Source organism: Pseudorasbora parva, chromosome 6, assembly GCF_024679245.1.
Source record: "Pseudorasbora parva isolate DD20220531a chromosome 6, ASM2467924v1, whole genome shotgun sequence".
In the NCBI taxonomy this organism is placed as follows: Eukaryota; Metazoa; Chordata; class Actinopteri; order Cypriniformes; family Gobionidae; genus Pseudorasbora; species Pseudorasbora parva.
In genome coordinates, this window is record NC_090177.1 from 27,771,908 (window position 1) to 27,785,392 (window position 13,485).

Sequence of the window (13,485 nt, forward strand, 5' to 3'; positions counted from 1 at the left end):
TCGTGCATTTTTCCTGTTATGGGAATTAATGCCATTTCACATGGGTATTATTAGAGGTGACCGTTACTAAACTTAGCCTCATTCTCTAAGTTATTCATTCTCTAAGTTTGTCCATGCATAGACAAAAAGAAATGGCAACAAATAACAGACCGACGAGGAAAATGCCAAAATAAGAAGGAAAATAGCATTGTAAACGATGAGACGGAGACGTCTGAGAGCGATGACTTCCGTGGCCGGGAGCAAGATCGTTTCCTTGCCGTGGAAAAATAGTCAGGAAGGGGAAAAATGTTGAGGGGTAGGTGGGATAAAGAGTAAGAAAAAACTCCATCTACGTCTACAATCAATGCACCCCTCCTCCCCCATGTCGCCGCCATCTCTCAGTCTCAGGCCGTAATTTACGACCCCTCGCTATTTATTTGACTCACACCTCCCGGTAAAGCTCCGTTAAGAAACTTCACACTATTGCGTGCAGTTGAATCACTTTGGCAGCTCGTTTCGCAGGTATATTGTTTAAAACCGTGAATTATGTTTTGTCCAGGTTTTGTCACGAAAATGTGCGTGTGAATTCTGTGAAATGACTAGGCTACTTCTCAATTTATTGTGATGTGCCTGAGTTATGAAATGTCCAATCTCTTTATTTTTACTTTTCTAAATAGATGTTTTAGGTTCCTCGTAGCTGAGGTTTCACCTCCCCTTCAACTTTGAACCCTTAACGTTAGTTCCAAAAAAAATCCCTGCTTGTAACAAGTCAGTAAAACAACAACAACAACAACAAAAAAACATACAATTTTGAAAATCTCCTAAATTGTGGTATTCTATCTGTAGAACCGATGTGTGGTTTGTGAGAGAGTGTCGATTCATCTGTCATCAGGGAGGCTTGGTAAGGAGACTTTGCGGAGCCCAGAACTCAGGGGTCAAGTCCAGGTTTTCCCAGCCCCCAGCATCCCTCCCGCTCTCCTCCGTTCCAGAGAGATGGACAGGATCAGGGAGAGGCGTGAAGGGATGGGGAGGAGAGGACATGAGCCTAAAGTGATAGATTGATGCTTAAGATGAGGAACAGTGGGAACGGATATTATGGACGAAAAACAGTTTACTTTTGCATTTCGCAGCCAACTTGTTTGGCTTCTGCATGCAGTTTTTTTTTTTTTTTAATGGTTGTGATTCTGTGGTTGTGAGTCTTTTTAAAAATGCTCAATCCTGATGGTAAAGGCTGTGTATTTTGCGTATTGTTAGGGAAACAGCATCCATTTTGCTAATGTTTTCCGAAACTTTCAAGAAAAATGAAATACGCCCCAGGACGTTTAAAATATACACAGAATTTTATTCAGAACTTAATGGGAATATTAGGAAAACAGTCTTAGTTAGAAAACAATATATATATATACTCACCTAAAGAATTATTAGGAACACCTGTTACATTTCTCATTAATGCAATTATCTAATTAACCAATCACATAGCAATTGCTTCAATGCATTTAGGGGTGTGGTCCTGGTCAAGACAATCTCCTGAACTCCAAACTGAATGTCAGAATGGGAAAGAAAGGTGATGTAAGCAATTTTGAGTATGGCATGGTTGTTGGTGCCAGACAGACAGGTCTGAGTATTTCACAATCTGCTCAGTTACTTGGATTTTCACGCACAACCATTTCAAGGGTTTACAAAGAATGGTGTAAAAAGGGAAAAACATCCAGTATGCGGCAGTCCTGTGGGCAAAAATGCCTTGTTGATGCTAGAGGTCAGAGGAGAATGGGCCGACTGATTCAAGCTGATAGAAGAGCAACTTTGACTGAAATAATCACTCGTTACAACCGAGGTATGCAGCAAAGTATTTGTGAAGCCGCAACACACACAACCTTGAGGCTGATAGGCTACAACAGCAGAAGACCCCATCGGGTACCACTCATCTCCACTACAAATAGGAAACAGAGGCTACAATTTGCACAAGCTCACCAAAATTGGACAGTTGAAGACCAGAAAAATGTTGCCTGGTCTGATGAATCTCGATTTGACATTCAGATGGTAGAGTCAGAATTTGGCGTAAACAGAATGAGAACATGGATCCATCATGCCTTGTTACCACTGTGCAGGCTGGTGGTGGTGTAATGGTGTGGGGGATGTTTTCTTAGCACACTTTAGGCCCCTTAGTGCCAATTGGGCATCGTTTAAATGCCACGGCCTACCTGAGCATTGTTTCTGACCATGTCCATCCCTTTATGACCACCATGTACCCATCCTCTGATGGCTACTTCCAGCAGGATAATGCACCATGTCACAAAGCTCGAATAATTTCAAATTGGTTTGTTAAACATGACAATGAGTTCACTGACAATGAGTTCACTTATATATATATAAATTCACCATGATACATTTTTTTCAGGATTCTTTGATGAACAAAAATCTCATGTAAAAAAAAAAACGTATACATGAGATTTTGAAATCAATGAGTTGTTCTGTCATGCCCAAATATTTAACCTTCCAAAATGATAAAGGTGCTTACATTACATGCAAAGTGAAAAAATGCTAATTAGCATGTTTATAACCTTTGACATGATAAAAGAAGCGTTAAAATAATCACACTTAAATCTAAATGAATTTAAAACCTTTATATGCTCCTCCTGGTTTCAAATCATTCTTATTCCTTTGCATATTATAGTTTCTCAATATAGTGTTTTTAATTGCTGTAATTGCTGTAAGTTGAGACCTTGTGCCACACTATGACCCTGTTGTAAGTAGTGTCCTCTATGTCACCCTCTCGGTGTGTGTCTGTCTGTCTTTCTGTCTCCTCAGGTGAAGTGTGGAGTGATGAGACCCAGGACTGCTCTCTCTCGCCTTCTCGTCTCCAAAGTGCCAGTTATTTTATGCGGGGTGAGAGACGTTGCTGAGGTGTGTGTTATTCTTGATGTCGGCCTCCTGCGGGGAGCAGGAGTCAACACAGCTAGTTACATACACAGCGCCATCAGCCTGTCAGTCAAGTCAGGTAAGCACACCCCCTGTTGGTTTCAAACACGTGCTCTCACATGCACGCTTAAAAATACAGTATGTAGCAGTAATTTCACATATAAGACACCTCTAATGAGGTGCATGCACACCTGTTTTGGCCAATGTTTCCTGAACTCTGAGCCCTTTCGTTCCTGCCTCATTATTTTACTGCATAATCCATCTCCAGATAATAACCATTTGGGCAATCAGTGACTGAGTACGCCAAAAGATACCACACACATTCACGCACATCCCCTAATACATCAATTATAATCATCATTGTGTATCTAGTTAATACATTTACTAATGTGCTTATGAATTTGAAATCAATAAGCAAATCAAATCATCTGCATTCTGTTAATAATCCAGCCGTTCAATCCCTGATTTATCCAAAATTTAAGTGAGAACATTCTGAACTGCAAATGTGAAGTGTAATAAGTAGAAATTATCAGCCGAACAAAAATGTGTTATATATGCTACTGTAAAATTAAACCAATACAGTAATATTGTGAAAGATTATTACAATATAAATAACTGTTTTGAAATTAATTTCAAAATTATATTTATTCCTGTGATGGCAAAGCAATTTTTTAAAATCATTACTCCAGTCTTCAGTGTCACATGATCCTTCAGAAATCATTATAATCTGCTGATTTTATGCTCAAAAACATTTATTTTTATGAAAATGGTTGTGCTTCTTTAATATTTTTCTGAACACCGTGATTCGAATGGTTCCGCATTCTTTAATAAAAAAGAACAGAATTCATTTGATTGTGAATGATTTGGTTGCAATATAAATGCATTTGCTCTCACTTTGGATCAATTTAATGTGACCTTGCTAAATAAAAGTATTATTTATTTATTTTTTTAAATCTTATTGACTCACACACAGACACTTAATATTAATAGACCCTTTAAATAGTATATGTACCAAATATGGTTGATGTGTATTGTGTGTGTTATGCGTATAATGTGTATTATTTGACATTAACAACTTGCTAGTCAAATATCCACGCTCACAAAACACGTGAGAGCTAGTTTCCATCAGGGCTGATTTTTGCGTAGTCACATTCCATTAGGAACTTTTTCATGAGTGGAATGAACTTTGACCCTGCCCCGGTCAGCTGAACTCTAGCCCACTCATTAATTTATAGACTCTGTGCCATCTGATTGGTGCTGCACTGATGATGTCAGCCCTGAAACAGCAGCACTAAATTATAATCATAGCCATCGTAAAGACAAGGGCCTGCTGCACATGTGGAATTCTTTTCTCTCTCTTTTTTTTGCCTTCTCTTTCTCTTTCATTATCTCTCCCCTCTTCATCGTCTCCACGCAGGATTTCCTTATGTTCCTGTCTCCGTCTGTCTGTCTGTCTATCTATTTCTTTTCTCTTTGTCTGTCTGTTTCTCATGTTCCCCCATTCGGGTTAATCTCTCACCCTTTCTCATTCTCTCTCTCTCTCTCTCTCTCTCTCTCTCTCTCTCTCTCTCTCTCTCTCTCTCTCTCTCTCTCTCTCTCTCTCTCTCTCTCTCTCTCTCTCTCTCTCTCTCTGCTTCTGAACATGCACTTTGGATAACCCTGTTTTCAGACCCTCCGCTGCACTTTACAGATAGATGCAGCCTATTTATTTTACTGTAAGAACACAGCAGACACAGGGAACTAGAGAGAAAGCCAAAGAGAGTGTGTGTGTGTGTGTGTGTGTGTGTGTGTGTGTGTGTGTGTGTGTGTGTGTGTGTGTGTGTGTGTGTGTGTGTGTGTGTGTGTGTGTGTGTGTGTGTGTGTGTGTGCGTGCGTGTGTGTGTGTGTGTGTGCGTGCGTGCGTGCGCGCATCTGCCGACCACTTCTTCAAGAGAGCCCTCCAGATTTATAGAAGTGACTCTAGACCTTGAAATATTTGTAATCATGATTTGTTTGATTATGCGGAGGAGTGGAGAGAGAGCTGGAAGTACTTTAATACTGAATTCTCTCTGTCTCTTTGTCTCTCACTATGTCATCCACCCCCCAACAGCCAACACACATCCCATCCCAACCCAGCCCCTACCACAAAAACACTACATCACTGCCTCTCTTACCTATTAAAGCTCTTACAGTAAAGCACTCCTTCAGCAATTGCTCTGATTGTTCCGAGGATGCATAGGTTTGTGGATGTCATTACAGTTGCATATCATTTCATCATTATCATATTTTTTTTAAATATAAAAATATTAATCCGTATGAATAATTGTTAATAATTCTAATAACGTATTAAATCTGGTGTCATTGAACTAATCCTCTTTATAGGCCACATAATTGGAATAGCTGTCGTTCCTGAAGTTCAACCGCACTGCTTACATGTTTGTACTTTGAAATAAGGTTTCACATGAGACAACTACACTAGTAAACATAGATGAACAATACTTCCACAGCATTTGTTAAAGTTAAAGGCACAATATGTAAGATATTTTGATTAAAATATCCAAAAAGCACTAGAACTAACAAACATAATCCAAATCAAGAGAAAAACTCAATTTTAACCTGGATGCGCTACCCTTGATTTCCTATGTGTTTTAATTTATTAGACAGATGGGCAACTTTTTGGATACATTCATCGACAGAAAACAAATCATTGTTATAAAGCTCAGCACAGTTAGTCTTATTGTTTAAATCTTGCTTTCTTGATTTACCGCGAGTGCATGTTTTACCATGCCTAATATCGAGCTATTGCAATGTGCAACAAGTGTGTCATAGCAGCCACCGAGTGAGCACAGAATTATAACATAACTTTCAACAAATAAATGTATCTAATTTTATTTTATTTCATGCATTCTGGCTTAATTACACTGTTGGATTCTCATGCTAAACTAAAATAAAAAATGTAGACGTATGATGGAGTATTTCTGTGCCAGATACACTGCTTCAGGATTCAAATAAGTTTCAGATTTTTTTTTTTTTCCGTGTATGGCCCTGTATGACGTCTTAAAGGGCGGAATTGCTTGTATGGGAACTTCTCCCGGATGAGAGTGTGTTTTGTTGGAAGTTGGTGCGTAAGTGCATATAATGTCAACAACACGAACATAGTGCACCCACTGCACACCTTCACGAACTCAGCTGTTTTTAGAACAAATCGGTACAGCGTATTTGTCTTTTATAAATATGAAAAAACTAAAGACGGAGATATGAAGGATGCTATAGCTACTCAAGAGTAACATGAGACTGGCAGAAATTGTGTGTGTTATGCCCCCTTTAAACAGCGCTGCATGACCAGACAAAGCGGAACAATCGCCTGGGACATAATAAAAGCTGTGAAATTAAGGCTTTATCAAGCTACGCCTTTGTTTTGAACAAGCGACAAAAAATTGCATAATTTTGCTTTAAAGGGTTTGTTCACCCAAAAATGAAATTGATGTCATTAGGCCTAATAACTGTCGTTCCAAACTCGTAAGACCTCCCTTCATCCTCGGAACACAGTTTAACAAAAACTGTGACTTTATTCAGCATTGTCTTCCTGGTTTGTTTTCAATCCTCAAATAAAGATTCAAATGGTTATGAATCAGCGGATATATTCGTGATTCGGATCGCTAATGTCAGATTTCAGCAGTTTGGCATTTTGTAATTTCAGCAGTTTAAGGCATTTTGACAAGCGATCCGCAGGCCCTGCTGCCATGGCGAGCGTTTTTTTATTTTTATATATAATTCTTATTTTATAGTATTGCTTTTACTAAAGTAATAATTTTCGAATTCGGCATTCAATAAAATTATTAATAACAATAAAAACAAATAAATCACGAATCTGTTAGTCTGGTCTTGACCGACTTGCCTCAGCCAAACGCGCGGGCAGCACCGCAGCACCCGATGATGGAGAAAGCGGCAGGTCAAGCAGGGCAAAGGGCAAAGAAAAAGAAGACACTCAAAGAAGAAGCAGCAAAACGTTGCAAACTTACTGACCTGTTCAGGGTGTTCAAGTGAAGGTCAGTTTTATCTGTAAATACAGTTCTTTTTTTCTGTGTTAAATTAGTATTGATCTGCTAGCGAACGTTAGCGGTAGCACCCCTACCTACTATCGCTAAAAGAGATTAATATTATTTAGTATAAAGTTACATTAGTAATTTAGCAGACAAATATTCACATTATGTAATATTGATAAGTACTGTGAAAAGGGAGGAGCAATAGTCCAGACAACAAAAGGACAATGCTTTTCCCATCACTTCGGAAAGGCATTTACTTTGAATAAAAATGAAGAAATGTTCCAAAAGCAATGTGTTCGCATATTGCATAAGTTTCCAGTCAACTCGCCTTGTCCAATAAAAACAACCCACATAATCTGTCTTCTTCATGAAAAATCTTCCTTTAATCTTGATTTGTTAATAAATTAAGCAAATATAATAAATATTATCTTAAATCCTAAATATTACGGATGCAGTAAAGAAAAGGTGCGACTCCACTCTCTTTCGCATGATTTACAGTCGCAATTCTTAAAGGGCCAGTCTACAATTTTAACATGCAATATATTTTAATGTAAAATTAGAGAATAATAATCTAAAAAGTACACACAAATAAATAAAGTGTACAACCTAAACACAAATACTTAAAGACTGAAATGCACCACATAATTTGCAATATTTGTCAGTGAAAATAATTAGGGATAGATGTCCCATTAAGGCTGCATTCTTTTAATAATTTGAATAAATATAATCATATTATTAGTGAATCATGTTAATGTATAACAATACTGAGGTGCAAATATTATGTTTCTGTCAAAAAGTATAAATTGCATGTTATTACTATTTACACATATTGCAAAGAACTGCTACTTTTATATGGTGTAAATCTAATGTATTTTCACTTAAGCTATTTCACTTTGTAAATAGTATCTACAGCTTTTTTGTTTTGGGAACATGGGGGCTCATCAGGACTACAGTGCATAGGGCTAGGAGATGGTGCATTGGCCTGGATCTTGTGCTATGCTCCTGTAGATACTGTCAAAATATAGTTTATTACTGAATACATTTTGACATTTATTTATAAAATTATGGGTGCATCTCAATCAGCTAACTAGTTTGGTAATAAAGGCACTGATCAGGGAATTAGTCTGAGTCTTAAAACTTTCACCCGTTTTTTTAATCAAAAGAAGGTGGAGATAATCATCCTAGCACTCGCTTTGGTGTAGTGATCACTCATCAGATTCAGCCAGGCAGTGAAAAAGCTTTTACATATTGTAGGCAATATAGTGTTGCTAAATTTGGGATATTTAATAAAACAATTTTTAACCTAAAAACATAAAAACAACATTTTGTCTTAAATATAATACTTTGATTTATACTAAAATAGATGGAGACAGAGATATTTAAGAAAAGGAAAGGGGAAGTGAGGGTACCGTTTTTGATAAAGCCTTTAATTATTTAGGTAAAAAAATAGGGTTGTCTGTGTTTCTACATTTTATTTTGGGTGCATATTGGCCTGGATGAGTCTAGGATTTCCCGTCCTGAAATTGTGTCCCAGTCCGGCCCTTGCGATCTGAATTCTGAATCAAAACGCTGATTTATAATCGTTTGAATCTTTATTTGTGGATTGAAAAACAAACCCAGAAGAGAAGACAATGCTTAATAAAGTCGTCGTTTTTGTTATTTTTGGACCAAAATGTTTTTTCGATGCTTCAAGAGATTAACTGATGTCACATATGGACTACTTTGATGATGTTTTTATTCCCTTTCTGTACATGGACAGTATAGTGTGCATACACTTACATAAGCTGTCAGACTAAATATAAAATATCTTAAACTGTGTTCTGAAGATGAACGGAGGTCTTACGGGTGTGGAACGACATTAGGGTGAGTCATTAATGACATTAATTTCATTTTTGGGTGAACTAACCCTTTAATATTAATTTCAACATTTTACTAACATATCTGTTAACATTAGTTCATTCACTGTAACCTGACATGATCAAACAATGAACATTTTCCTTCAAAATCGGCCGAGAAAATATTTTGAAATGTTCACAGATTCAGTCGAGGCTTAGGGAAAAGGAAGGTTGCATGTCTCTTGGATAAAGGTATGGATCTCTCTCTCTCTCTCTCTCTCTCTCTCTCTCTCTCTCTCTCTCTCTCTCTCTCTCTCTCTCTCTCTCTCTCTCTCTCTCTCTCTCTCTCTCTCTCTCTCTCTCTCTCTCTCTCTCTCTCTCTCTCTCTCTCTCTCTCTCTCTCTCTCTCTCTCTCTCTCTCTCTCTCTCTCTCTCTCTCTCTCTCTCTCTCACTGTAATGGCATTCGTAGGGTTTGATAAGCTCCTCTCTGACGGCCTCCTGTCCTGATGATGTGGACACAGAGACAAAGGCCGACTGCTGCATTCTTCTGAACCTAGGGTTTAACACATGCTCAGATAACAGAAAGGTATTTACAGCACACTTCACTGTTACCTCAGAAAAAAAATAGCCTGAATCTAGAGCTTATAAACTAATGCTGCATAAAACGACAGAAGAGCATTTACACAATAGTTCCTTTTAGTTTATTGTATGGAAATGGTTTTATGTGCCTGAATTGATTGGCTAAGACTCTTCCGTCTGTCAGCTGCTGTTATCATTGAAATGAAAATGATGAGGACAAAGCAAGATTTCAATGATGTCATTAAAAGAGTAGTGAGGTTGGTGAGCGGTAATTATCGCTGTGATGTCATTTTAATGTGTGCCGATTAGACTGCAGTCAGTGCGACTGTGAGTGTATCAGTGAACGGCAGGCCTGTCCATCTGAAGTCCCGCTGGGATTCCTCTGGCTGTGTCTCATTGTGCTGGACCCTGTAAGACAAAGGGTTAAGTAAATGTTTGGGGAAGATAAGGCCACTCACACTGACAGCATGCAGACTTCAGGGACCGGGCTCCACTACGGCCAGATACACACACACACACACACACACACACACACACACACACACACACACACACACACACACACACACGGAAACACACACTCCTCCTCACTTTTACCTCTTACTCAATTTCAAATTCTCTCTCTCTAAGGATTTCTTTATCTCTCTCGATTCTAATTCCACGACTGTGTGTGTAAAGGTTTTGAAGTCGCCAACATCTTACTTATTATACCCTGTAATAATACCCTGTACATCTACTGTGGAGGTGGTTTTTGCCCTGTGTCCACTGTGTGCTAAGCATTGACATCTGACATGAAAAACTAGCAATTTATCAGAAATTCCCTTCCCTTTTTTTTCTTTAAATGTTTTCTTGTGAATATTGTTTGAATTGATAATCATTTATTTGTTATCCAGTGTTCTCACTTTTGTAATGTCCTTTTAACGCGTCCTCTTCCAGGAAGTGGCATCAGTTTTGGTGGGAAAACAACACAAACATCAGTAAGTGTTAGCGATGTGTTTTCTGAATTTAATGATGCTTATATAAAAAAAAAAAAAGATGACATTAAAGTCCTGTACATTTCTAAAACAAGGCTATAATTGTTAAAGTTTATGAGATGGACCAAAACATATCACTGAGAGTCTTTTAAATTACAGCTCAAACATATTCGTTTTCATTCATATTTTTTACAGACTTCAAAACAGTAGACAGCAGAAATGCAGTGAACATGGTTGTATAGAGGCAGAGATGTGTCCTTGTGTGTGTGAGAGAGGCAGATAATGTGTAACACACAACAGTATTATTTTTTTCATGTAGTATAAGGCAGTGGGAGGGGAATGGTGGGGGCTTTGCCTTGCATGGCTGTTCCAGCTGCTATCTCCAGCTACAAGACTAAAAGTCTGGCCAGGAAAACAGACTCGCACACACTCCTATTTTCTTTAATGTGCTCTGCTCAGTTTTTCCTACTTTTAAAAACAAGCTACAGCAGTCTGATAAGAGAAAGGAGGCCCTGTGTACCTGTGTTTGTGTGAATGTCACTGTGTCATGTTCTCTTTTTTTGGAGTGTGTAGCATTAGTCATTTGAGCTATGACATTGGTTGTATGTCATGCATGTGGGTGGACTATGTGCATGTAGACTACAGCTCATTAGCGCTATTAGCATTAATAGCTGTGAAATACTTTATCACATTAGCAAAGCATCGTTTAGTGTCATTTTATGTCAATTCAAGATAGTTTGTGAACTGAATGGGGGGCTACAAATGCAAAGAAGACAGAATTCACCAAGTATTTTTTGGTAGAGGAAGACTACCATAGTAAGTGTTACTTCATTGTTTTTTTAAATGTAGCCTACTATGAACTTATCATGATTCTTTGACATGTATCATGCTAATACCCTGTTTATCTTTGAATTGGCTTGAAGTAAAAACCATTGTAAATTAATATGATAATCATTCAATATGGTAGATATCAGTGTCATGGTGTTGCCATCTGATAACACGCTTACTGACTGTATCATGGTACTTTCTTTTAATGGTCACCCCAGCACTCTCCTTCAACCAGCTTCAATACAGACAAATGAGCCCTGAAAATACATAAACTTCCCACTTTCCGTTTACTTCTTACTTTCACACATATTAAAATTATGGCCTACATTTTACACAAATAGGAGATCATAAATTAAACCGCAGACGTCAGCTACACAATGAAGTGCTGCCATTGATGTGTTCTCGCCATACACAAACAGTGAACGCTCTCCGTACACAGTTGGACGTTTTGTTTTTCTCCATAATTGGGCTGTAGAATAAACACGGAGGTTAGGTTGTGGAGCAGAGATGTCAGATAGTTTACGGAGACTTCATTCATGTACGGTCAAGTCTGATTCAGCCAACAGCTAATAAGTACGACGAACATCGTGTCAAATTGTCAGAGACGTCCAGAGTGGCTCGGTTAATGATACACAGTCCTTGATTTGTGCGAGCTGCTAAATAACAGTAACATTAGTTCAGCTGTTTTAATGGCCTTGTTAGCATGTCAATGAAAGATCAGTATATCAAATGATGGATCACCTGCCATCTTAGTTATGAAGAGCTAGCACCAGCAAAAATGGGGGAAAAACAGTAAATTTAGTTTAAAAGTGTTCTTGGACCAATGTGAATCATAACACATATAGTGGGGGTGCATCCTTTCTCAGCCAGTGAAGATTTAGGTGGACAGCTGTTTGAAATGGGGGAATGTATTCACAAACCTGGAAATTAGCTTGGGTTCTTTGGATAATCTACACCTTTTGGGAGTGCTGGGAATCTTAAAAAAGCTTTCCTATCCTTCTCTCACTCCCCCACTCTGTCCATCCCTTGTTCACATTTTGGTTCTCTGTTTCTCTCTGGGTGTCTCTCTCACACACATACACACACTGACACAAGCACATTCATTCTTTCTTTATATCTCTCTTTCCATTGGCTCTACCCCCTCGCCCATTACCATGACCCTTGTTCTTCCCACTTACTTTCTCTCCATTCTCTCTGTCTCTCTCCCTCCCTCCTGCTGGTTTTATCAGTGGTCCTGCTCAGTGTCCTACTGTCATGTCTTGATGTGATTTATGTCATGGGCTGTGAAGTTTACTTATCTCCTCCCCCTACACTCTCTCTCTCTCTCTCTCTCTCTCTCTCTCTCTCTCTCTCTCTCTCTCTCTCTCTCTCTCTCTCTCTCTCTCTCTCTCTCTCTCTCTCTCTCTCTCTCTCTCTCCCCTACACACACACACACACACACACACACACACACACACACACACACACACACACACACACACACACACACACACACACACACACACACACACACACACAGGGTGAGGAGCTGGCTTCCACTTTCTAGGGCTCAGCCAACCTGGCTCTTCTTCCACCCAGCACCCAGACCCGGCCAGAGTGAGTGAGCAGGGTGTGTTGTTTGTGGCAGTGAAAAATGTGAGGGTCTGAAATGAGATGGCGGTTGTTTAGTAGATAGTCAAAGATAGTGATGTATGTTCTGTCACTCATAAAGCTGTAGATTTTTTTCCCAAATCCATTCCTTCTCTGGCCTGGCCTATCCTAAAATATCCTGGTCAATTCTATCCTGGCCTAATTATCATATCCCATCCCGTCATATCCTGGCCTATCCTATCTTTTCCCAATCACACCCGACCAAGATCTATCCTATCCTGGCCTATCCTGTCCTGGCCTTCTTTATTCTATCCTATCCTATCCTATCCTATCCTATCCTATCCTATCCTATCCTATCCTATCCTATCCTATCCTATCCTATCCTATCCTATCCTATCCTATCCAATCCAATTATACCCTGCCCTGTTTTATCCTATCCTATCCTATCCTATCCTATCCTTTCCTATCCTATCCTATCCTATCCTATCCTATCCTATCCTATCCTATCCTATCCTATCCTATCCTATCCTATCCTATCCTATCCTATTATACCCTGCCCTGATTTATCCTATCCTATCCTATCCTATCCTATCCTATCCTATCCTATCCTATTATACTCTGCCCTGATTTATCCTATCCTATCCTATCCTCTACCATACCCTGCCCTGATTTATCCAATCTTATCCTATCACATCCTTTCCCAATTCTACCCTGCCCTGATTTATCTTATCCGGTCCTACCCTACCAAACCCTGC

At 38.9% G+C, this 13,485-nt stretch overlaps 1 protein-coding gene across 1 annotated transcript in view; it reads left to right on the top strand.

The window, feature by feature from the left end:
- The first annotated feature begins 240 nt into the window (after positions 1 to 240).
- Positions 241 to 13,485, top strand: part of rbbp8l (retinoblastoma binding protein 8-like) — a 47,788-nt gene continuing 34,543 nt past the window's right edge. Inside the window, exons 1-4 of the mRNA XM_067447328.1 lie at positions 241 to 295; positions 2,788 to 2,977; positions 9,229 to 9,345; positions 10,232 to 10,315. The gene's annotated coding sequence lies outside the window, so the exon portion shown is untranslated. The remainder of the gene's footprint in view (positions 296 to 2,787; positions 2,978 to 9,228; positions 9,346 to 10,231; positions 10,316 to 13,485) is intronic.